Source organism: Sinohyriopsis cumingii, chromosome 1 (genome assembly GCF_028554795.1).
Source record: "Sinohyriopsis cumingii isolate HCF-2022 chromosome 1, ASM2855479v2, whole genome shotgun sequence".
NCBI lineage: Eukaryota > Metazoa > Mollusca > Bivalvia > Unionida > Unionidae > Sinohyriopsis > Sinohyriopsis cumingii.
The window spans coordinates 138,873,572-138,897,744 of record NC_142961.1 but is presented as its reverse complement, the minus strand read 5'-3'; the positions used below and the strand labels follow the sequence as shown (position 1 = coordinate 138,897,744).

Here is a 24,173-nt window from a genome sequence, read left to right as displayed (position 1 = left end):
TCTCTCTCTCTCTCTCTCTCTCAACATTTGATTTGTCCCAAAACATCTACCCCAACTTTGACGTACATTTATGCCAATATATTTTTCAAAACAGTTAATAGGAGTTCTACCTAACATTGAATTGTTTGGGACGGTTGGAGGTAACGAAATGGGCTGTCGTTGTGAACTGATGAGGAAAGATAATCACTCTAGCCAAACAGATACAAATTATCTCCTCTTATGAGATGCATCAATGTAGTATATACAGAGGTCAGTCCGTCCTAATATTCACAAAGTTGTAACATTTCATAAAATAGTCAATGATAACTTCCCTGATTTAATAACCAGCATGTTTCAAACGAAAACTGCAGCCATTAATATGCGTAGAAATTTGTTTTAATGAAAATCTAAATTTTCCGTAGTATTCATACAAACTACACATATTGCACATCTAGCCACGTGGACCCCACATTTTAGACCCTGACATTCTTAGCAAGACAAACTCTTTCTTTGAAAACCTCTAAAACAATTTTAAGCCTTTCCATCTTGACGCCACCAGTTCAACATGGTGTCCTAATGTAAAATTTCCATTAGAGACGATAGTCTTCTCCCCATCTTACCATCAGATGCCAGTTTCAGTCTGAAATGGCTTGATATCCTACTATCCACCTACATTCTACATTCGAGAGAACAAAATACTTATTTGGATTGATAAAAACGGATGATGCAAGAAGGAAAAAAATGAACTGTCAGAAGTGGGATTTGAACCCACGCCCACATTCGTGGACCAGATCACTCTATGCAGGTTTATAACCTTGAGTCTGGCGCCTTAGACCACTCGGCCATCCTGACATATATAAAAGCGTCACGAAACTGAGTAATTGTTGAAGGCTTCCATATATAAAAGCCCTATCTTTTGTAAAGTCATTTGAGTAATGTATGTTTTTTTAAAAATGTATATACTTTGCATACGATAAGTCCATTTTCCATAAACTAACGACAACTGTATTTGACGGGTCTTCTATTTACATTAGACTAATAAATGTTGGGCAACTTCTTCTGTTGTGCAATCTGCGTCAGCCATTTTTGTTATATAACTCGCGTCCAAATGGAAGGCCATGGTGCTACAAAAACGGCGAATTTAAAATGCACCATAATTGAATGCATCGGACTGGCATACCTGCCGTGTATGATACGCGTATTGGTGGAAAAATGAATAGCTTCATTTTAATTAAATAATCTACGGATAAATGTGTTTGTGTGTGTTTGTGTTTCTGTGTGTATATTTTAATTTCTCCTTTTGTAGTCTCTGTTTGTCTGTCCCTCTCCAATTTTAATTTGGCACAAACGTCTATCCCACGTACGATACACAAATTTGAATGAAATGCTGACAGTGACTTGGTGAGTAAAGATAATCATTCTAACCAAAGAGACACAGTTCTCTCCTCATATGAAATGTATCAATGCAGTGTAACTTGAGGTCAGTCCGTCCTAAGATTGGCAAAGCTGCTGTAACAGTTGTTAAAGTGGTGAATGAAAATTTGCCTGACTTGATATTCAGCATGTCTGAAATAAAAAGTGCCGCTACTAACATACGTAACAATTTTGTCTTAATGGAAATCTTAAATTTCCCCTAGCGTTTATACAAACTACACATATTAAACGTACAGTTGCGTGGACCCAATATGTTTGACCCTGAGAATTTTAGCAAAACAAACTCTTTCCGTGAAAACCCTTAAACCACTTTTATGGCTTTCCATCTTGACGCCATCCTTTTCATCATGGCGGCCTAATGTTAGATTTCTGCTAGAGGCAACACTCTTCACCCTCTTTAACATCAGATGCCAGTTTGAGGCTGAAAAGTCTCAATATTCTACTATCGACTTACATTCGAGAGAATAAAATACTTATTTTGATTGATGCGAACGGATGATCCAAGAAAAAAAAAAGTCAGCTGTCAGAAGTGGGATTTGAACCCACGCCCACATTCGTGGACCAGAACACTCTATGTAGGTTTATAACCTTGAGTCTGGCGCCTTAGACCACTCGGCCATCCTGACATAAGTATAAGCGTCACGAAACTGACTAATTGTTGAAGGCTTCCATATATAAAAGCCCCATCTTTTGTATAGTCATTGAGTAATGTATGTTTTTATTAAAAATATATATACTTTGCATACGATAAGTCTATTTTCTGTAAACTAACGACAACTGTATTTGACCGGTCTTCTATTTACATTAGGCTGATAAATGTTGGGTAACTTCCTCTGTTGTGCAATCTGCATCAGCCGTTTCTGTTATTTAACTCGTGTCCAAATGAAGGCCATGGTGCTACAAAAACGGCGAATTTAAAATGCACCATAATTGAATGCATCGGACTGGCATACATTCCGTGTGTGATACGCGTATTGGTGGAAAAATGAATAGCTTCATTTTAATTAAATAATCTACGGATAAACGTGTGTGTGTGTGTGTGTGTGTGTGTGTGTGTGTGTGTGTGTGTATGTGCATGTGCGTGTGTGTATCATAGAGGTTATGACACTGAAACATTTGCATAAGAAGAGAGACATCCCGAATGTGATATCTCATGAAGAAATGAAAATTCGAAATGTTTTTCTTGAGCCGGATATCGTTAAATGCAAACGTTTAGCACGACATAAAGCATAAGAAAAGCTAGTTAATACTTGGGAAAATGACAGAAATTACAGTCTCAACGTGGTATGTGCTGGCTCGTATATTACAGTAAAAAGTCCCTCCCCACCCCACCCTTGCCAATGGTTTCAATTTTGTAACTTTTCAGAAAAACGGATGGGGGAAAGTACTAAAAGTTGTTTGAACCAAATTTCAAGTTGACAAATAGATTCACAAATATGTCTGACTCTGATTTATGGACCATACAAAACAATTAGAATACATCAACTGTATTAGTTTGGGAAAATATTGATGGAAAAGAGAAGAAAAAAACTCCTGGCTCCAACAAATTCCAAGCCACCCACCCCCAGTCCCATATTATAATATGAAGTAACATAGTTATTTAACTTCAATGCATCCGTATGCTGATATCGGCATTCTAAATCTGTTTAATATAAACCCTACCAACAATATTGAACTTGCAGCCATCCACTGTTACCACGGGCACTTGATTGTGGGGATAACTAATAATAACGGGTCCCCGAGTGGACGAGTGGTCTAAAGCGCTCTCCGTTACGGATCACTGTCATCTCACCTCTCTCTGCGTGGGTTCGAGTCTCGGATTCGGCCAATGTGGGTATGCGATAAAGCTTGCCAGTAGGTTCTCGTGGGTCGATGGTTCTTTCCGGGATTTTCCCGGGTTCTTCATCCACCATTAATACTGGCGCCATTTATAGCCTATCGTTTCCTGAAAAATGGCGTTAAACCCTACAACAACAACAACAACTAATGATAACAGACTCGGAATTAATTAATTGGGAGTGTTATTATTGGTTTCCCCCCTCAATCAAGTGCTTCTGAATGTTACAAATGATCATTATACAAAATACAGTTTATTACAGTAATTTGTGTTATAAAAAAGATGCATTTATTTAATTTAGTTACTAATGGAATTGTATGACAAATATGCCTCGCGTTACATAGATGTTACTAACATGGCTAGTTGCTATCTCTATATAAAGATTCTGTCTGTCAGGGCCTTCGAATAATAGAAAAAAAAAGATGTTGAATGAAACCCAAAGACGAAATTTGACACAAGACGGCCTTTGCCGGGGATTATTATTGCATGAGCTGTCCATACAAGAATACATACCAGTTGATCATTATAAATCTGGTAGCTCATTGGTGGTTCTTATTGATTCTGGTCCAGAGATAAAGATGATGCAAAAAGTAAAATGGCCAGTCATGTCTTGCAATACAGTTTTCATGGTATAAAAGGTTTGAGATGGTCATTTGCCCTTTATCCAAATACAAAGGCATCACCAAGTGATCTTTCTATTTCAACCTGGAAATGGATTGATGAACTTTATGTATATCGCTTTAAGCCAACATTTCTGCTGCATGGATGGTTCAAGCAATTCTTAAAATGCACTTTCTGCACGAAATCTCACGGACACACAGATGATTGCTAAGCATTACAGAAACCCAATGAAGCAAATAAATTATCTTCGTGATGGACCAATGTCAGTTACTCAAGAAGATCAGGTACATTATTCTAACTATTGATTTGGAGGATTTTCATCAGAGCCTTCTCACTGTAGATGGCTTCTTTATCATCTGGAAGATGTGGATATATAGTTATAAGCGGAACCACAGTACACATCCTTTCCCAGTTTATCAGAAGCTTTCTGATGAGCATGATTTTCCAAATGATGCTCATCAGATGATTAACAAACTTGCTGTCGAAACTCTAAGCTAGGACAGGCTGAATTTGATGACTATGCACGAAAAAAATGTCTGTGCCAGCACAGAAGGAACTAACAGCAGCAGTGAACCTTCTGTAGCATTCAATTATTTTACTTTCCTTCTTTAGTGACAGTCTAAATATTCAACAGATGAAAATCTAATAAGACTTACTTTAGCGTATGCCTTGTTCTAGTCATGGGAAAACAAGTTACCGATTCAGACAGTGTCAATACGATATTTAAGAATTTAATGACAACGGAAACAAGAGAGGATCTTAATTTTAGTCTATTATAAATTCATGTCAATAATAAAGTTGCTTGTGTCAAAAATAGATCAAAGCATTGTATATTCCACAATTAACATCGATATTGTTGAAAATACGTTCTGCCAATAGAGTTCTCTGTATTATGGGGCTGCTACTAACCCAACATTTAATTCCTATCGTACAGGAAAATTTTCCAACATTATTATTATTCTATCATGATAAGAGAACCTGTTTTTAATTCTTTTCAGCTGTAGAGGTGCAAGACAAAACAAGCATTACCATCGTGATTCTATACTTTGATGCAGGAATACAAATCAAAGGTCGACTAAATTACAATGAATTAAATTGTGGTCACAAAAAAATATGAAATGCATAAATGCATAAAGACATCCATGGCTTACAACATTTTGTCTCTTTGAAAAGTGGTCTGAATCAAGAAGGTATTGTAGGAATAATTATACGCAATAGCCAAGAAACCTTGGAAATATAAATGACAACATCTTTGTACACTATCAGTACTTCTCACTGCAATCTAAACTCCTAAGTAGCTAATTTCTTACCAGTATTAAAGCTGGATGTATGAATCCAATTGTAAATTAAAACTGAATAAAACGGACACAATGCAGTTTCATCTGGCTTTATGTGCAATATTATCCTTTTCTATGATCTCAATATATAGAAATTCAAAACGTGGTGATGTGAAGTGTAGCTATCAGTTATATTGCTTTATTAATTGGATACATGCCCTGGATTTGTCATCCATCTCTACATCACTGTGTGCCTCCCATTGATCATAATGTTTTATTCGGTTCCATTGCGTCATTGAGATATGGGAAATTTCCAGTAATGCAAATTTAACTGGGAGACACTTTTCCGTTCACATAATGCATAAAAAGTGAAGTTAACCCAAAACAAATACATTTCATTTAGAGTAATGTGAAACATAACCAAACGCAACCCATCTACCTCATGATGTTGCTTTTGTGCAGTTAGCCCAAGGCAGTATAACATCATACATTTTAATATAATATTGTGTTAGGGCAAGCAAACTGATGAAAACTAATTACACAAGCATAAACTAAATGAAAGCTTTTGTTTTCTTGACAGCTTAATTCCTATATGAGATTCAAGAAATGAATAGTATTTACATTACGAAAAAGATTTACAAAGCAATTGTTAACAGTTTCTAAGTTAAAGTTCAGTTGAAATTTGATTAATTACTCACATATTGACTGAATAACTATACTATGTTTTAAAATATTCTTTCTTCACAGACATCCAGAGTTCAACAATGTATATATATATATATATATATATATATATATATATATATATATATATATATATATATATATATATATATATATATATATATATATATATATATATATATATATATATATATATATATATATATATATATATATATATATATATATATATATATATATATATATATATATATATATATATATATATATATATATATATATATATATATATATATATATATATATATATATATATATATATATATATTACAGAGAAAATACTAAGAAACAAATCAATATTTATCCATGTCAAGAAGTGTTCAAAACTTGTGAATTTTTCCAGCGAATGTCACACGATCTTGAACATTATATAAAGAGCAGAACAACGCTCGTTTTTCTCCCTAACAAGTCAGAAAAACGACTTGACGTAAGAAACCGAAGCTGTTCCTATTGCATATTTGCCAGGTTATACCGAGATGTAGCGATTGTTACCGATGTTCAAATTGACTCTGTTAATCAAATAACCAATCACTGAAGCAATCACAATCGAATCTCATTCAGTTCGAAGTAGGCTGGAAGCATCGAAGTTGATATTGTTTTAAAGTGTACAAGGCACGAAGCCACGGACAAACTTTGTGTAAATGTTGAGATTCAGAATTATCAAGGCACTTGAATATTACTTATGGGAAATGTGTGGAATGTCTTCTTTACGGTGATGTATGTTATGAGTGACTAAATGCGAGGATAGTATATAAAATTAAAACAGTCATCCAGGAGTCAGATTGTGACCTGCGAGAGTTATTTACCTTGTCTTAATTGGGAGTGTGTTATCGTTCGTTTCCCCATGAATCAAGTGCATGTACCGTGATGATACTGAAACAGAGATTTTCAATTAAACTGTGCTAATGCATCAGACTGGCAAGTTTTCTGTGTGTGCTACTCATATTAATAACAAAAATCTATAGCATCGTTCTTATTGAATAATCTACAGACAAATGTGTGTGTGTGTGTGTGTTTTCTAATTTTCGTTTATTGTTTCTTATCGACCTCTTGTAACGATAAGATTTGTGTGAATAATTATTATATACTTCCTGGTGAAGACTCTACAAGACAATCTCTGTGTTCTAAAATATTTTTCTTATTCACCTTAAACGTCTATGCTCTGTGTAAATTGTCGTTTTTATTTTGTGAAAGAAACCACTAGAACTACAATACTGGTATATCAATAGAATTCAACAGTTATGTTTGCTGTTAAATATATTCTTGGAAATAATGAAATCTAACTTTTCATTTGACAAGTTGATATTATATAATTTTGATGCCCGTGGTATCCTGTTGTATTATTTCATCTTGGATATATTTAGACGCTAGAAGAAAGAAATCGAGCCAACACAATTATTTCTCCTGAGTTGAGAACAATATCCCAATTCACGATTATTATCTTTATATGATCAGGGATTTATGCTATTTTAAATTGTATTGTAGTGTTCATGTTTATTTCAATTAATTTGGTCTCTTGATTAAATCCGTTGCACATTTTTCTACTTATTTAACTCAATTTCTTGTCTCTAATCATTGCACTCATTGGAACAATAGAAAGACTAAATACACAATAAATTTATTAACTGACAATAACTATATAAACTAAAAATGGATACCTGTTTTATAATTGTAGGATCACATGATGTATACTCTTTGGATATCATTATAGTTTGAAATGGCTTGTGTTTATTTTATCTTTTCTATGTAAAAATCCTCTCAAAATTGTTTCTATTTTATTTGTGTATATATTATGAGCGAATGTTTGTGGAATGGAATGTATCGACGATTCTTTATTTTCTTTTACATATTAATTTCGTTTTTTCACTAATATATTCTATAGTATATTATTTTATATCGGTCTATAGATACAAAGTCTTAGTGCCCTTAAGAGTTGCACATATATTTAGCATATGGGGGTGTACACCTCCAGCAAGCAATATCTTTTTAGAAGTAATAAATGAAAATAATTAGTAAAGAATGCAAATAGACAAAATATAGGCTTTACACTTTTCTTATTTTAGCTTTGACAACAAATACACAAACATTCTAGTAAACTTTTGGTGTTTGATAAATATATTAAGCATCAACATAAGCTCTAGTCACACCCACACGTATTGACACCTGTGAAGAACATCAATGCATCATGGCTTAGGTGACAAAGATAGTGTTGTACTAGGTTAACTTATGTACAAACATCCGATGTACAGTTTGCTTTTTAATAAATCAACATTTTAAAAATATTTCTCTCCAATACACGATAGACTAAGGACATACAATGTGTATAGTGCCGTTTGGGTGTACTTCCAGTAAACATGGGCACACTCAAATACGCTATAGCAGCAGGGAAGTTGTACAGACCAGTGGTTCCAGACCAAATAAGCCTTCCTACGAGAACTTTCTCCGTAGAAGCCTCAGATTTCAAAAATAAGCCTTCCTACGAAAATTAATTTGCGTAAATTCACTCCCGAGTGCAATTTTTTGTGTGCAAAATCAATGATTCTAGACAAGTAAAAAAGGGGGGGGGGGAAATTTATTCTGGTGTCGATGAAGTTTGCGAAGATTTGGCTGCTGATCCTAATTTTACCTCGCATTAAAACAATATAGTTGAAAATAATATGAGTCCGAAAGCTAGTACAGTTGGAGAGCCTCATTCTGCCAGATTAGCTCGAGAGCAATTAGCGGCATTAAAGAAGCTTATCCCGACAAAACAATTATTTAAGAGAAATGTTCGTGGTTACGAAGATGTACAACATGGAATTGCCGAGGAATCATTGAAATGGTTGAAGCCAGTTACCGGAACAATCGAGCAAGTTGTATTTGGTGACGAAAAAGATCCGGATACTAGGAAAAGGGGAATTTTTCCCATGTTGAAAGGTATTGAGGAACAATCACGAACATTACCCGATCGATTAGCAATAGCAGCAGCAGCACAAGAGCAACAACCTGCAATTGATTCTGGAGCAAGTAATGGAAAACCTAAAGTAGGAAAACCGGGAGTAAAAAAAGGGAAGTTTAATATCGAGAATTTAAGAGAAAATTTCACCGATGGGGGATGGGAAATAATATCACGACCGCTCTCGACACTGTATTCCATAGATCGAATTGGTCAATTTGCGGAAGATATGTTTAATATTCGAAATGAATATTTGACTGAAATAGGAAAGGAAAAATATAAAAAACGTAATAGTTGGTATAGCATGTTATATAAAGTTTATGCGGAAAAAACACATGCGAGTGAAAGGGATCCATTTTTTAGAAGATTTTTAGAAGCAGCAGATGATAGATATAAACATAATAAGCAACTAGCGGAAGATATAAAACAACAGAAGAAGGAAGAAAAAGCTAAAACACGAAGGAGAAAAGTAATACCACAGGAAGAGGATATTCAACCACAGGAACCGATAGTTCAACCACAGGAACCGATAGTTCAACCACAGGAATTAGGAGCTAGACCAAAAGAAAAAATTCCACCTCAGAAAAAAGAGATAAAATCAAGAAGGAAAAAAGAAGATATTCAACCACAGGCACCGATAGTTAAACCAGCACAACCTAAGGCACAACTTTCCGAAGATATAAGGATGAAGGAAGAATATGAACTTCATCCAATAAAACTTGATACTAGTGTAACCGCTGATAATTATTTGAACACGAACAAATTGTATTTACTTAGTAACTATGATTCAAAAGTTCAGATGGCTGCAGATGATTCTATTGAAAATAGAAGATTTTTTTTGATAAGACCTATTTCTGATAAAGTCGAAGAAGTTGATTGGCTGGCGATAATTTATTTTGGCACTTTAGGAAAACCAATAGACTATTCTGATAAAAATTTTGAAAAATTTATATCGGATGTTGGTGATTATAAATTTACGAAGCTAAGGGAAAGTCTATCATCTACAAGGAAGAGTGATATATTAATCCCGGGTTTCCCCCCCCCCCCCTTCCTTTCAACTCCCCTTAGAATCACCATTAACGTCGTCAGGGACATCGTCAGGAGAAGTATTCGAGGAAGCGTTATCGCCATCGTCATTTTCAGAACCAAAAACAGGAAGCGGATATACCGTTTGCCCTGACAGCGTTGTCAACGATGTATCTCGCCTTGAGGTATTAATCGGAGGAAAACGAGCCGGAAATAACTCTCGCGAAGTAATTAACGAAGCCTCAGATATTTGTCAGCGGTTATTCCGCGGTGGCATCATTAATTCTCACATTTACAAGGAACTTGTCGATGAGCTCATCGATTAAAACAACACAATTGAAATAACATGATTGTTCACAAACATCAGCGCAGACCCAAACAGGTCCGCATAGTAAACTCTAGATTGCCCGTGTACAAATATATCCACGGCAATGGATTCGGTGATATCATTGGAAGTCTCGTTACGCGAGTAATACCTAAAATCGAACCCACGATCAAACAATTCGCGTCAAAAGCAATAGGAAAAATCGGCGAGACTGCCATTTCTGGTATCGGTAATTTGGCCAGTAAAGGCTTCAATGCTGTCAAAAGTAAAATATTAAATTTAGTGCGCAAAAAACAATTCGTCAAATTACCCATCACCAGAGAAATGCCACCCGAAATCAGCAAAGTCATAAACGACGCGGCAAATAAAAAAATAAACGATCTAGCACAGGAAGTTGCTAAGACAAATTTAGCGCAGGAAGTTGCTAAGACAAATCTCGCAAATGAAGTTGCTAATACAAGCTTCATTTCAGGCAGTGGTCTTCGTTTTAGATGATATTCTTAATAATAAATGTTCGCACAAGTGTCAAATGAAGTGTTCGACATGGACGAGCCCGTAGGAAGAGACACATCCGTGCGAGATTTCCAGTATTTCTCGTACGATGCAGTTGAACCAAATACATCTAATCGCTTGGAAATTCAAGTTCACGATACAACAAGATATTTTCTTCCATCTGAGGCATATATCGAAGTTATCGGGGAAATTATTAAAACAGATAATACCCTCTATGGAGCAGATTTTAGAGTCGGATTTGTTAACAACGGTATTATGGCGTTATTCAAGAGCGCCACTTACATGATTGATGGAAGAGAAATTGAGTCAATTACTAATGATGTTGACTTAGCAACGACGATAATAGGCCTAGCTAGATACTCGGATGATTTTACTAGATCAGCTGGTCCTAGTATGATGTTTGCCAAAGATAATTCTGACCGTCCCGAAAGTAGGCCGTTTGACATCAGACAACCCAACAATCGCGCCAATCCTGCTATTCCCAATAATGATGTCGAAGATATGATCATTAAACCTTATCCTGATTATAATCTCGGATTTGCCACGCGAAAATCTATGCTGCAAGGACTTCACAGAAGATTCTCTTGTGCTATTCCGTTATCCCATATATTCGGATTTTGCAGGCATTTCAGAAAAATTATTTACGGAGCGAAACATACCATAACACTTATTAGAAAAGGAAATAGCGATGATGCTATCTGGCGAGAAGGTAATATCGATTACGCTACTAACGTGATAAATGCTCTCGATGCGGGAAATGCCGGCCAGGTAAAATTACTCAAATTTACCTTGTGGATGCCAGCGATAACTCCATCAATAATCGAAGAAGAAAAATTATTGTCATTTATGAACCAAGGCGGTAAATCTATCATGTCATGGCTAACAACAACAACAGATTCTATAACTACCGATATTGATGGTGATTTTACTTGGCGTATTGCATCGCAGCAAGGTACCTCTGCACCTAGGCATATCTTTATCGCTTTTTTGCACACGCGAAGATATCATCAATTATACAGCCATATGATATTCGATAGTATCAACGCAACAAACGTGTCACTGAGAGTAAATGGCCAACAAGAACCATCAGAGGAAATATCAATTAATTTTGAAAATTATTCGACAGCTCGCGCGTATTATCGATTGCTAAGTTTTATGGGTCGCGATCAAAATATCGATACCGGATTGCAAATATCACAGATAGATTTTAATACTCGCTATCCTATCTATTACTTTTCCCTGGAGCATCTCGATTTGGTAAAGCAATCCGTTGTTGATATCCATTTCAAAGCTAGAATTCGCACAGGAAATAATTTATATAGAGCCATCGCGGTGATCCTCAGCGATAGAACAATGATCCTGGAAGGCATCAGTGGCAGAATGAGAGTCATCGATGCTCCTGTCGAGAACATGTGACAAATTCTAAATTTAGATTAAGCGGTTATTAATATGCCATACGAGCACGTCAGTGTAACTCTGACCCCGGGTCAGATAAAAAAGCTCCAAGCAGCAACAGCAGCGCGACGCGGTTTGAAATTAACCTTGAAAAACAATCAGATTCACGGTGGGCCTAACAAACTATCACTAACTAGAGGTCAACGTGAACGATTTACCAAGGCCAAATCAGCGAATTCCGGCGTTCATGTGAATCTCTCAATAGGCGCAATCAAAGACATGGTCAAAATAGGCGGATTTCTTCCCTTTCTTCTTCCTTTACTAGCTCCGTTAATAACAGGCGCAGTATCGGCCTTAGGTGGATTCGGGGCTAAAAAAATAATAGAAAAAGTTACAGGAGGACGATACGGTAAAAAAAAATATCATCGCGGATCCGGCCTAAGACTAGGACGACCCCCTTTGTACGGATCCGGCCTAAGATTAACACGCCCCTATCAAATTTAGATCTAATCAGCGAAGTAAAGAAAAAAAAAATAAAATTTTTCAGAGGCGTATTTATGCGAGATCAACTACCAGACAAACCAAACCCTACCGAGACAGGAATAATAAATCTCGATGAAAATACCGGCCCTGGTACGCACTGGGTTGCCTACGCGATTAATCCTCGCGAAGTCGTTTATTTTGACTCGTACGGATTAGCACCACCGAAAGAATTTATCAACTACGTGTCAAAACTGAAACTTCCGGTTTGGTATTCGACTCTTCCAACACAAACATTAGCAGATCCACCAATATGCGGCCCAGAGTCAATTAATGTTCTTGACGCAATTTCAAAATCATCCGGCCCTTATAACAAAATTTTATTTGAATATACCGTAGATAAATATCATGGTTGACATTTACGGTAGATTTATCTACAGGAAGGAAAAAGCAGAAGTGACTGACGTCGATCTATCAAAGTTCGCAACCAAGAGCGATATTAACAATCTTCTATCGCTGTCAGAGGTGGATCCTGGTGAAGTTGCTGTTTTTCAAAATACCGAAGGGCGATTACAAACCAGCAACGTCAAAATAGCTGATATAATCAAGCGAGAATAATATAATGATCATATCAGTCAATTTACTCGTCAATCAGAATTAGTGTTGAAATCTATAGCTGATATTACTGATCTATTAGCGGTATTGCCACTAAAGGCTAATATCGCGGATGTAGAAAAATCCGACAAAGAGCTATCAGCGGCGATACTTCTAAAGGCCGATAAAGCATTACACGACGATCTTCAGGACAGAATGATAAAAAGATTTACCAAGCTAACTAACGATCTTAAAAAACTAGACGATACATCAAAAAATCTCAATAAAAAACTCGACGAGGATATAAAAAAATTCATCGAAACCTCCTCAACTACACACAGCGATCTCATCGAGAAAACAAAGAAAATAAACGAAGATATCGCCCAAATCAACAGAGAGATTGAATCGGCACGTGCATTAATATTTCAAAAAGCCGATAGAACATCACATAACGATCTTACCGAGAAAATAAAGAAAACAAACGAAGATATCGCCCAAATCAACAGAGAGATTGAATCGGCACGCGCATTAATTTTTCAAAAAGCCGATAGAACATCACACAGCGATCTCATCGAGAGAGTAAAATCCATCAACGAGGAAATTACCAAAATAAATACCGCGATGGGTCAGAGAGCAACAATCGACGATATCAACAAGGAAATTAATAAACTCAGCGAACTTGCTGTTCCCGAATTTACTAAGGGGTTTAACGCGATGCGTGAATCGACAGAGGAGAAAATAAAAAAAATCAACGAGGATCTTCTCGACGCATCTACAAAAATTAACGATATCAACACAAAAATATCACCACTGAATCTTGGAAGATTATCGCGTATTTCGATACCAGCGGAGGTAGAAACAAAAAATCTACAATGCCGTGTGCCATTTATGGTAGAGACACAAAGGGGCGCATGGACACCCGAGAATAACATATTTAAATTTACCCCGCCAATTACTGGAGTATATCGAATATTTCTTCAAGCTCCGATAAAATTTAAAATAAAAGCCGCAGGTGGCACTTCTTTCGATGAAAATTTTAATTACATTATGACCGCAGGTTACGAGTTCATATTTGTGCTAGAACCACCAGATAGAACCAACATGGGACCAGTGTATTATATTATATTTTTCGAATTTTTATCCGAATATAAGCAGAATCCGTAATTGTTATCGTAAGATACTAATAAATGACCGCATCTGACTACCGTTACAATCAGGCGCGATCATGGCAGGATTCGCTAAAAAAACTACTAGACGAGTATCAGATAAAAATAAAAAAATACCAGCGTAGATTAGTTATCATTGACGTCGCCGTGTACACGGTATCCGCGATAGTCGCTGGTGCTGGAATAATTTTATCCGCGGTAACAACAATCGCGCCGATCGTAGCAACGATAATAATCTCGTCAACAACAACAATCGCTGGTGTTCTCAATATCGTAGCGAAAAAGATATCCTCGTGCACGAGTGAGAAATTATCGTTGTACAAAAACAAATTATCCAAGGTCAACGACGCGTATTCGAAATTATCATCGCTGCTTTCCGAGAGTCTCAACGATGGCGTTATCTCCGATCCAGAATTTTCGGCAATGATCAGTATTTACTCGGAGATTGAACAAATGAATATTAATAATGTCAGAACTAGCCCAGATCGTGACAAACACGACACCGCCGACAACAACACTAATATCGTTAAGCTCCACCAAACCTGAATTTAGCATTAATTTTCCAACACCAATCAGCGTCAAAGAAATTGCGTTAACGCAGCTGCGTGTCTACAACAGCTGGCCTAATATCAGATCAAAATCATTTGGTAAATTATTGTCAAACAATTCACTTGTTATCGCTAATAAAAAACGCGCCGATGGATCTCCCGATTGGTTCACTGTTAGTATACCAACAGGCAGTTACGAAATTGAGCAGCTGGATAAGGAATTTACCAGCAGGATATCAAATATAACCGGCGATGCTACTCCAGGAATAAAGATATCCTCACATGAACCAACACTATCGTCGATCATCGAGGTATCATCACCTTACATGGTAGATATTTATCATTCGTCGATTAGGACCGTATTGGGTTGGCCTGAAATTCCACCCGGGGAGATAATAACACCAGAACCAAAAAAAGAAGATTTTATCAGCAATGAAAAAAACTATCACGGAATCAACTTGGACTACATCGATAAATATGAAAAAATGAAAGAAAACCTCGATTTTTCTTCAGGTTCTGTGTATATGCTGGATTTGTTCGAGGATGGTATCAAATTATTGTTTGGTGAAATTATTAACGAATACGAGAAACAAAAAAAATTATTAGATCATTTTTTCCAGGAGTGTATATTTAACGTGCAAACTTCATGTAACGAAATTACCATAACAGTAGAGCGAATAAATAAATTAGCCGCTGATATGGAACTCATTAACAACCTAGCGACGGAAAATATACAAAACAGCGCTGTTTTTGGTATTGGTTATATTATTACGGCATTCATGCAAAGACATAACTTAACCGAGAGGACACTGCTAAGTTACAAATTTCCTGGTTATAACGTTAATGAAATGAGAAAATTTGTCACTGATACCACTGATAAGTTATTTCCTAAATTACACGATGCGTGGACTAAGAAAAAATTACAAGCAGAATCGATTTTGCAGCATAACAACGACGGAGTGGGGCAAGGACGGCATATTTCACCTGGTATCGTTAATATAACAGAAGTTATCGCGATTTATCTTCACGCGGATGTTGTCGAAGGCAGCTACAATGTTGATTCGTCAGAGTCAAATCAGGCGCAGCAGGGATTTATCTTGTATTCGTTTTCACCTAACGTCTCTCCGGGTTATTTGATAATAAAAGAGCCAGTAAATCCGTTTTATCTGCGATGCCACAATCGATTATTATCAAGAATAAATTTCAAACTAACGAATCAAGACGGAAATTTGCTTGATATCCGCGGAGAAACATTAAGTATCAATCTGCTGGTAAGATCGTGAGAATCTTCGAATCTGTCTGCCAGGGAAAAATGGGCCAAAAAAATAAATAAAATCCAGGGAAATTTTCAAAATTAATATATTTTTTTAATTTTTGTTTTTTTGTGGAATTTCTTCAGGAAGATATTTCCTTGGCCTTGTTCTCATCGACAAGTTTTTTCAGTTGTCTGATGCGCGAGCTTGTAATTTTTCTTGATTCATATTCGTCGGATAAAATCAATCTAGCTTTTTCAACCAGCGTCGATAATTTAACAAAATCCTCGACGCGATCATCACTGACTGTCGCAAGTGATTGATACATCGCAATCTGAATTTTCTTTATTAATTTGTATTCGGATGGTAGCGTGTATTTGTATTCGAGTTTCCCCTGAACAATCGCCTCGAATTCGGATCGGATTTTATTCGTGTCCAACTCCGATGGAAGATTTATTTTTTTCCTTAGATCATCGATAGCTTCGATAATATTGTTTATGGTTTGTTCATTCATGTTATATTAATTTTGTAATATTCAATTAATCTTCGTCGCTTTCTGAGTCTGATATTATCGGAATATAAGAAAATTCGATCCATTCGCCGAGATTGTAGGAGAACGTCGCATGTTGAATTGCCTCTGCCGCTCGCCGCACCGATGCTGGATTAATATCATAATATTTTGCAGCGGTGCTCATCGACGTGAATATAATTTCTTCATTTGTTTCTTGATTTATCGATTTGACGGCCTTGGCATACTTCGGATATTTACCGGTATTGCCGGATATGCAATTTTCACTCGGAGTTACCGCGCGAAGATTGGTTATCTTGTTGTTGAGTTTGTTTCCGTCGATGTGATCGATAACAAGTCCAATCTCTATTGGTCCGTGATAGCACTCATATACGAACCGATGGTTAAAATAATTCGTTTTTTTTCTTTTTTTATTCTCACCGACAGTAAATTTGAGATATCCAAATTTATTAACCCTACCAACATTTTTCCTCGTTCTGATATGTCTGACGGTACCATCCGATGATGCTTCGTACCCCTCAATGATTGGATGAGATTTATACTCTTGCGTGATTTTCATTGCAGGAATCGTCGATTTCATTTCCATTATATAATATTTATCTGTCTAAATCATAATTTGCCTTGAATCGATTAATGTAATCCTCTTCGCATGTTATCACCGACGAGGATCTTTTTTTGTAATATCTGAGCAATTCCCGATAATTCTTTCCTCCACAAGCCAGACACAATCGAGTTTTTCCTCGCGTGCCAACTTGGCAAACTAAGCAACGTTGTGGTCCTTTACTGCCTCGTCGAATTGCATATATGTGAGCGCCACAATATTCGCCTCTGCAGGATTTGTCGCATGATTTTGTTGATCAGATTGGTATCCATTTGCACTGCATATTATAATTTAAATATTTGTCTAAAATATAATAATGGATGCATTTGATCTTGATGAGGCAGAATATATCATTCCTGAGGTTGATCGTGCCAAAAAAGAATTTTTCGATGATGGGGGGATTCATGTTTGGTCGACATGGAAAACTAACTCTGTTGATGCTACGATGAATCTGGAACGGGCCAAGAAGATAATCGAGCATATAAAATCCGAACATAAGGAAGAACGATTTATCTTTGGAATAAAATTTATTGCACAAATGCCTGACGACACTTGGATTATTCGCGATAAACGAGATCCCGTGCGTGGCGGTAAGAAAAATGTTGTTCTTGATAAAAATTCGAAGCCAGGATTATTATTGGGAATTGACGGTCCTTATTATGCTAGGGCGTATCCTTCTAGCGCTGTTGTCTATGGAATTTATCGGCTAAATAATAATCCCGACATGAAAAATCTACCCGCGATGAAAGAATCACCGATGATAAATTGCGTTGCCGAGCGTGTTATCGAGCACATGAAAAACGCTCGTCGTGGATCTGGTCTGACTCAGTTGAGGTTGAATAAAATTAATTCATGGGCAAAGACAGTTGTTGATGGCGCATCGATTGACGATGTTGCTGTATTGAGCAAGAAACTTAAATTTCCTATCACGGTGAAAACGCTATCGGGAGAAATATTATATTCGTCGCCGTATAGATCTCAAGGAGTACCAATCGAGATTGTTGATCATAATTCACATGCGTGGTCGCAGTCGGTAATGATATTCCCGCGGGATCGTGTTGTTAAATTTTATCCCGTGGAAGACGCAAAGGACAATTCCGATGCCATGTTTCGATACATTAAAATATTAGCCGCGTCTGATCCGATATCGGTTTGGTTATTCTCGAGCGAAGAAAAATATGATCAGTTTATCTTGCCTCGAGGGGATATTTATCGAGATGAAAAATTACATGAATCTATGAAAAATATCGCGGTGAAATATTCGTCAAATCCTGATCAGTTACTGACAAATTGTTTTACTGTTCCGTCTGTTGCTGCTCACGCTGCCAGAGAAAGAAATTCGTGGAAACCTACGAGAAACGAATACCTCGCTGATATTCAACTTAGCTGTATCGAATACGGCCATGGCGGATTGTGGAATACCAAATATTACTTCGAAGATATGATCTCCGTTGATATGAGCGCGTGCTATCCTGGAAGTTTCCTTGGATATGGCGATTGTGCGGATTATTTTGCTAAATTTGGCCATCCCACCAGCGAGATGACGAGAGTGGCAATTAACGGACCGTTGCCAGATTTTGTCATGACCGGATTCGCTTATGTAACTTCATTCGAGTTTGCTAAAAATTTACATAAAATTTGTTATATTTGGTTTGGTCGGCATTTCTCTCAACGCAGATGGGTTCCTATAGTGTTGTTGAGATATATGCTGGATTCGTCAATGTTAATATCGTTGACGGTTAGCGAGGCGATTATATCCTACAGAAAACAAACTAAGGTGTGGTTGCCGACGGATTGTGAAAACGCGAAAGATATCGGAAGAAAAATAATTGGCAAATTTACTCAAGGAGGATCCGTTGATCATAAACACCGACACGCTAGATTGTTTATCAACGATGCCGAAATGGATTTTATTATTGCCGATACGGTATCGCGAGGAATATTCTGCAACAGAGAGAATATTATTATTGACGGAGTAAAGTTGGGTACCGTAATTAGCTATCTCGACGGAGAATCAGCGCAGTATACGCATTTGAGATCATCGATGCTCGCTTATGTGAGTATAAATTTACTGTCGATGATAAATACATTTTCTGATATCGCGGTAAGGGTCGCAACGGATTCGTTTTATATCGATAAGAAATATCAGTATAGGCTAGAAAATTTAATCGCCGATGGTTCTTGGGGAACTTGGAGGATAAAAAACGAGGATATCCTAGATTACTGTGAGGACGCCGATGTCGAAGATTGCGATAAATTTCATCAAGATAAATGCGAGGAAATATCGATGGCTGCATCTGCATTTGACCCAATTTCACGTAACAAATTCGTTTACATGAATGGTCCTGGTGGTAGCGGTAGAACAACGCGAGCGATAAATTTATTTGCGAAATCTGATATGATCGTGTTGACTCCAACTCACAGATTAGCGCGAGAAATAAGGCAACGCGGCGTTGATTCTTGCACGTATCACAGTTATTTCAAATACAGCGGTGGATTATGGGATTCGGCTCGCATGGGAAATAAATATATCAATAAAATTATAATATTTGATGAAATTTGCACAGTAAATTTAATAACGCTAAAATCATTCCTGGCATGGCTGGAGGAGAAAAATACAGCCGTGATAATGTGCGGAGATCATGGCCAACCTGATCCGATTGATGGTGAATCTCCTCACGAATGGCTCAGGAATTTCGTTGATTATTATGAGGAAATCGACGCTGATTATAGATCCGATGATATTTTACTGACTGAATTCAAAAAAATAATTCGATTACAACCGAATAAAATTCAATGCGATGTGATGAGAAGAATAATCGACGAGACTCCGATGGATATTTTTCTAAATTTATGGCGTCCCGATCATCTGATTGTTGCTAGTAGGAAAATTGTTCGCGATGTTATTCAGGAAATGTTATTCAAGCTTCATTGCGAGAAATTTCCAACATTGCAGGTGCCGTTGTGTTACAGGCCCGCTGATACCAGGAAACAAAATATCAGTGTTACTTTACCCTGCGGAGAGGAAAAGATCTTGGTCTTGAACGATATTATTCTTGTTGATATTAATCTTGTTAATGACGCGATAAATGCAGAAAGATCGCCATGGAAACTAGGATACGCAACAACGATACATTCATCGCAGGGATTAACCGTGGATGGCCAAGTTTGGATCGTCGATGATAGAATTTCCTGGTCAAATTTAGTTTATTTAGCCGTGTCAAGAGTAAGAAAATTATCTCAGTTAGGTAGAATTCAGTTTCACATTAATGACGCTGGCGGTAGTTGAGTATCTTTCGGTATTATTTGTAATTCCTCCTTGGTAAATCCGCGTTGTGGCGATAGCGAATCTAGGAAATAAATTGCTGGTCTTCCCGATGATCTTGTTACGGCTGATATTTTGTGCGTTGTTACGCTCCAATTTGGATCGGTTGCTCTTTTTCTTCCTCCTTCAGCCTCGCCTTCTTTATATAAATACCGGACCGTGACGCTACCTAGCACAGGCGGAATTGTGGAACCTCGCTTTAGGGGTATATTCGGTTTTGTAATCGCAATTGCGGGTTTCATTGCTATTGTTCTCGTTGTCTCGTTATTTAGTGCGTTAATCACATGAGGCAACCTCGATACCCAATCATGAGATCGATTATCCTGAATAAATTCACGCGCGTACTGGTATCCGAATAATCGTTCTGCAAGCGTTTTATTGAATCTCTCAACGATAGCTTGATTGTGATGAACACCTACAATACCGCGACGGATTTTAACATTATTCTTTTTCATCAGTGAAGTAACCGCGCCAAGAAATTCTCGACCTGGATCAACCTGAAGAAGCTTCGGCCATGTTAATGGAGATCGTAAATAAATTTCGCTAAACGCCTTAGCGATCTCCGTTGCTGTTTTATTCGATAACGGTTCCGCTTCCTTGTATCTGCTAGCGATATCAACAACCGTCAACACATACTTGTATGTGACTCCGTCGATGGTATCGTAAGGAAGAAACATTAAATCAGCCTGATGGACTTCATTAGGGACGCTGACAGAGAAACTCGCATATGATATTTTCTTAGGTGGAGGAAGATAAATTTGCCAGACTGCCTGTTTCGATAGCCACGATTCAGCAACGGATTGTTTTACTTTTGCTGCCTTGGCGAGTTTGGCAATTGCTGATTTTCCTCGCCAGAATCCTCGCGGAGAATAATATATCTGCTCCATTATTATTTACCAGCGCCGAGTACTAATTTACCTTTCATTGCGCCTTTTATCAACCAAGTTGCCAATTTTTCTTTGAAACTTTTATCAGGAATCGCGTCTATTGCATGAATTAGCCTAATATCAGCGAGATGTCTTTGTTGTAAATCCCCGCTACGATACGCAAGATCGTGATAGTAACACGCGTTATCGATGGCGTTTACTGGATCTTCGCCGGGATTTGGTTGATTATTATCGTTGAGTCTTATATCGAGCCTTGTGCCGGGTCCGCAGTAATTGTATCCTGGCAGATGCTTTTCTCCGGGATATTTCGCCCAGGGCAACCCAGGTAGATTTTTCAAGGAGGTGGTAATGTCTCCTCCGGTTCTATTTTTTTTTTTACAAATCTGAACTTGCGTGTCTTACAAACTTCGCATTCTCCTGCAATTGCGTTTCTGTTATTGCGTGTGACGATTTCGGTTGGATTTATCGTAGCTGTGCGCGTGCGACACTTAACACAATATAGATCCATAATATTCTAGTAACATGAATGTAATTGATTTTTCCGCCACGAAGAAACGCGAGCAAGCGAAACACAACGCGGCGTTACCGAATTCGATAAGGATGATAATTATTGGCCCATCGGGATCTGGAAAGACGCAATTGCTGCTAAATTTGATAATGCGATGGTTAAAATGGGATAAGTTGTATTTGGTTGCACCGTCCGTTGATGATCAGCGTTGCTATCAAGTACTAAAGGAATTTAGCGACAATACCGACGAAGGCACAATCGAATTCATCACAGACATCAATGAAACTCCATCCGTGGAAAATTTAGATGGCGATGTTAATAATCTTGTTGTTTTCGATGATGTTATGCTGGATAAGCAAACTAATCCGGCTAGGATATTCTCGCGTGGCCGACACAAGAACACCGATGTGATTTACGTGACGCAGCGATATACGCAAATTCCAAAGGTAATTAGGGACAATTGTAATATCTTATCGGTATTCAATGGCGTCGATACTCACACGCTGAGAAATATTCATCAGACTTGGTGCAACGGCGATATGGACATAAACAAATTTAAAATTTTCTTCAGCCACGCCCAGGCAACACCGCATGGTTTTATCACGATTAATCTTCATGATCCGCGTAGTAGATATCGAATCGGTCTTGATCAAATTTATTCATGAAAAGGCAGCCAAATCTTCGCAAACTTCATCGACACCAGAATAAATTTCCCCCCCCCCTTTTTTACTTGTCTAGAATCATTGATTTTGCACACAAAAAATTGCACTCGGGAGTGAATTTACGCAAATTAATTTTCGTAGGAAGGCTTATTTTTGAAATCTGAGGCTTCTACGGAGAAAGTTCTCGTAGGAAGGCTTATTTGGTCTGGAACCACTGGTCTGTACAACTTCCCTGCTGCTATCTATTATCTGCCATATTTACCTACATACGTACCCGTTACCCTGACCTTTAGCCACTAAATGTGTGTCTGTATGTCTGTTTCTCTGATCGATTTGTCACTTTTGAGGGACCTATATGATGGGTGAACTTTCTTTCTATTGACTCCATAACTATCTACTTACGTACCCATCACCTTGCCCTTTAGCCTTTCTCTCTCTCTCTCTCTCTCTCTCTCTCTCTCTCTCTCTCTCTCTCTCTCTCTCTCTCTCTCTCTCAACATTTGATTTGTCTCAAAACATCTACCCCAACTTTGACGTACATTTATGCCAATATATTTTTCAAAACAGTTAATAGGAGTTCTACCTAACATTGAATTGTTTGGGACGGTTGGAGGTAACGAAATGGGCTGTCGTTGTGAACTGATGAGGAAAGATAATCACTCTAGCCAAACAGATACAAATTATCTCCTCTTATGAGATGCATCAATGTAGTATATACAGAGGTCAGTCCGTCCTAATATTCACAAAGTTGTAACATTTCATAAAATAGTCAATGATAACTTCCCTGATTTAATAACCAGCATGTTTCAAACGAAAACTGCAGCCATTAATATGCGTAGAAATTTGTTTTAATGAAAATCTAAATTTTCCGTAGTATTCATACAAACTACACATATTGCACATCTAGCCACGTGGACCCCACATTTTAGACCCTGACATTCTTAGCAAGACAAACTCTTTCTTTGAAAACCTCTAAAACAATTTTAAGCCTTTCCATCTTGACGCCACCAGTTCAACATGGTGTCCTAATGTAAAATTTCCATTAGAGACGATAGTCTTCTCCCCATCTTACCATCAGATGCCAGTTTCAGTCTGAAATGGCTTGATATCCTACTATCCACCTACATTCTACATTCGAGAGAACAAAATACTTATTTGGATTGATAAAAACGGATGATGCAAGAAGGAAAAAAATGAACTGTCAGAAGTGGGATTTGAACCCACGCCCACATTCGTGGACCAGATCACTCTATGCAGGTTTATAACCTTGAGTCTGGCGCCTTAGACCACTCGGCCATCCTGACATATATAAAAGCGTCACGAAACTGACTAATTGTTGAAGGCTTCCATATATAAAAGCCCTATCTTTTGTAAAGTCATTTGAGTAATGTATGTTTTTTTAAAAATGTATATACTTTGCATACGATAAGTCCATTTTCCATAAACTAACGACAACTGTATTTGACGGGTCTTCTATTTACATTAGACTAATAAATGTTGGGCAACTTCTTCTGTTGTGCAATCTGCGTCAGCC

General features: G+C 37.4%; 3 non-coding genes across 3 annotated transcripts; all 3 read right to left on the bottom strand.

Moving 5' to 3' along the window:
* Positions 1–726: 726 nt before the first annotated feature.
* On the bottom strand, positions 727–831 carry Trnal-caa (transfer RNA leucine (anticodon CAA)). Its single transcript has 2 exons — positions 794–831; positions 727–772 (listed from the first exon to the last, which is right to left on the bottom strand). It is a non-coding gene; the product is annotated as a tRNA-Leu (tRNA).
* A 1,103-nt stretch (positions 832–1,934) lies between these two features.
* Trnal-caa (transfer RNA leucine (anticodon CAA)) lies at positions 1,935–2,039 on the bottom strand. Its single transcript has 2 exons — positions 2,002–2,039; positions 1,935–1,980 (listed from the first exon to the last, which is right to left on the bottom strand). It is a non-coding gene; the product is annotated as a tRNA-Leu (tRNA).
* Positions 2,040–23,838: 21,799 nt separating this feature from the next.
* Trnal-caa (transfer RNA leucine (anticodon CAA)) lies at positions 23,839–23,943 on the bottom strand. The gene is made up of 2 exons: positions 23,906–23,943; positions 23,839–23,884 (listed from the first exon to the last, which is right to left on the bottom strand). It is a non-coding gene; the product is annotated as a tRNA-Leu (tRNA).
* Positions 23,944–24,173: the final 230 nt, after the last annotated feature.